The sequence below is a fragment of the Coregonus clupeaformis genome, chromosome 39 (assembly GCF_020615455.1).
Source record: "Coregonus clupeaformis isolate EN_2021a chromosome 39, ASM2061545v1, whole genome shotgun sequence".
Taxonomy (NCBI): domain Eukaryota; kingdom Metazoa; phylum Chordata; class Actinopteri; order Salmoniformes; family Salmonidae; genus Coregonus; species Coregonus clupeaformis.
In genome coordinates this window covers 3307444-3310480 of record NC_059230.1, presented here as the reverse complement: position 1 = coordinate 3310480, position 3037 = coordinate 3307444, and the positions used below count along the sequence as shown (strand labels likewise).

Sequence of the window (3037 nt, the reverse complement as noted above, 5' to 3'; positions counted from 1 at the left end):
AATAGCATGTATCTTCTAGTGAGTGAGTACTGTATGTGTGTGTTAGAGTTTTCTTTCTTGTCCTGATGATTTCTGTCTGCGTTTGAGAAGTGAGCCGTGACAAATCTAGCTAAAGAAAACATACAAAACAGGTAGGCCTAAGTTTTTTGTCTTTTTACTTTTGTACGATGAAGTGAAAGAAACTGATGTTCAACTTTAGGTTTTGGTTAATTGTCAAGAAGTGTTGGGTTACATGCATGTACAGTGAGCCACTCTCAACAGGATGGAGACCAGTCTTGTTATTGAAGATACAGGCACAAGCCTTTGGTTGCAGTGTAGTTCAGTTTGATCTGCTTAAAAAGTTGTGCATGTACTTTTTTTCTATACATATTTACATGTGTATTTTACAGTATTTTCACAGTAATTGCGTTGAAGTCATTTCGTATCAACTTAAAATAGGCTATATGGGCTACATGTATATGGACTCAAAGTATATGGATGATTCAAGAGCCATAATCATTTAATCACAGTAACATATCTCCCACCATAGAGATGTCATCATTGAATGTTGACAGCCGCCTTCTGCCAGAAGAGCAGTTCCTGTGCTCTATCTGCTTGAATGTGTTCACGATTCCAGTTACCACTCCTTGTGGCCACACCTTCTGCAAAGCCTGTATTAGTGGACACTGGGATAACAGTGAAATATGCCAGTGTCAGAAATGTCAGAAACAATTCTACGTGAGACCAGAGGTCTCCACCAACTCTGTGGTAGAAGAGATCTCTGTGCATATCAAGAGAAGAAAACGTGATGTACCAGAATGCTTAGCTGCCCCTAGGGAGGTTGCTTGTGATGTTTGTTCTACAATAAAGCTCAAGGCCCTGAAGTCCTGCCTGGTGTGTCTGACCTCTTACTGTGAGACTCACCTGGAGCCTCATAAGAGAGTGGTGAATCTGAAGAGACACAAGCTGATCGACCCTGTGGAGAACCTGGAGGACAGGATGTGTAAAAAGCACGAGAGACTCCTGGAGATGTTCTGTAGGACTGACAAGACGTGTGTGTGTTTTGTGCACCGAGACAGACCACAAGTCTCACGATACTGTGCACGTTGAAGATGTGGGAGCACACCAGAAGGTAAGGTGAAACCACACATTGAACATTTTATTTTTCTGCAAAAACTGTTTATTAAGTTGATTTATTTCAATAATGTCTGTCTATAGGGTGAGCTTGCGGCCACTAAAGCAGAGGTTGAAAAGACGGTCCAGGCCAGACAGAAGAAGGTGGATGAAATCAAACACTCAGTGGAGCAAGTCTTTAGAAATGTCATAATTTTACAAATAAAATGTCAGCAATACACTATATTAATGTAATCAATGGGAAAATGGGTATAACAATTCAATCAATTAATCAATATTGTGTAAATCTCATCTTTCCATCACATCAGAAAAGTACAAACAAAGAGATTAAGAACAGTGAGAATCTCTTCACCAATTTGTTGCGTTCGGTTGAAGAAAGACAATCCAATCTAAAGCAGGTGATGGAGACGATGCAGACTGCAGCAGAGAAAAGGGCTGAAGGGCTCATCAATGACCTGGAGCAGGAAATCACTGAGCTACAGAGAAGAAGCACTGAGATGGAGCAGCTTTCACACACAGAAGACCACCTCCACTTCCTACAGGCCAGTATCACTCTGTGGTTGATGTCAATGTGTCAGAAGATTACAATACGTAACTTCATGTTAATAGCTTTCTGATCTCCTTCACTGTAGACTTACCTGGCCCTACGAGCCCCTCCACTCACCAAGGACTGCTCTGTGTGTACTCTGATCTGTGTGTTGGGACAGTGAGGACAGCCTTGTCCCACCAAGTGGAGATATTCAAGAGTGTATTGAAAACACTTACAGGCATGGGTAAGCTTTGTGTTTTTGGTAGTGTAAATGTTGAAAATAACTTATTCAATAATTTCTGAATGTAAGGGAAACTTGATCAGTAACTTATATACATTTTTCAGAACTGAAGAGAATGAAAGGGTTCAAAGGTGAGATGATACCTTCTTGAACAACTACCTTAAATCAGACCATTGAGTGTAATTAGCCGTGAATATAATATTTTCAATTTTGTTCGACAGAGGACTTCACCCTGGACTCGAACACAGCAAGTCGATGGCTATGTCTATCTGATGGTGGCAAACGTCTCAAAGGCACAAAAACCGCCCAGGTCGTGTCCAACAACCCAGAGAGGTTTGACAACTACACCATGGTCTTGGGAGATAAAGTTATTAACTCTGGACACCGTTACTGGGAGGTTCAGGTGGGCCTAAGAAATGACTGGCATGTAGGCGTTGCCAAGGAAACAGTAAACAGGAAGGAAGTGGTCCAAATTAACTCAGAGCATGGGTTCTTTGCACTTGGGAAGAGTGGATTTGATTATAAGGTTCACTTCTCCCCCTCTAAGACTCTATCTGAACCCCAGGCCTAGAGAAATAGGGATCTATGTGGACTGCAAGAGAGGTCAGATCTCCTTCTACGACGTGGATGAAAAATCTCACATCTACTCTTTCACAAACCAGTCTTTCACTGAGAAACTCTACCCTTACTTTTACGTGTATAGCAAGGCCAAAAAGTCAGAGGTATTGGTCATTAGTTGCATGGAGGACCCAAGAGCACGCTACGTATCACTCCTGCAAGCCATCTCTAAAGCTAAAGAGTAACCATATGAATTGTATGGCTCTGGCACTCTGGGAATCATGTTTTATAGTTTCCCTTCCAGTCATTCTAATGCATCATTTTGTGGTTCACTTTCTATAAATTCAATAAATGTATCTTTACTGACAGCGTCAAAACCCATTTTAAAGACATTTTACATTTTGTTGAACAATAATTCAGTATTGTTGACTGTTGCCTTTCTGTATCAATGGCAGTTTAGTTTGTATGTACACTATGAGTGTATAATGTTAAAAATCCAGACAAAATAAAAAATAAAAAATATACATGTTTAATTTCTTTATTTTGCATGTGTAAGATTTGCTAGAGGGGAAAGTACAACAAGACCAACTCCACTT

The 3037-nt window shown here is 40.5% G+C and overlaps 1 pseudogene; it reads left to right on the top strand.

Annotated features, from left to right (window-relative positions):
* The first annotated feature begins 531 nt into the window (after positions 1 to 531).
* LOC121554230 lies at positions 532 to 2686 on the top strand (annotated as a pseudogene).
* Positions 2687 to 3037: the final 351 nt, after the last annotated feature.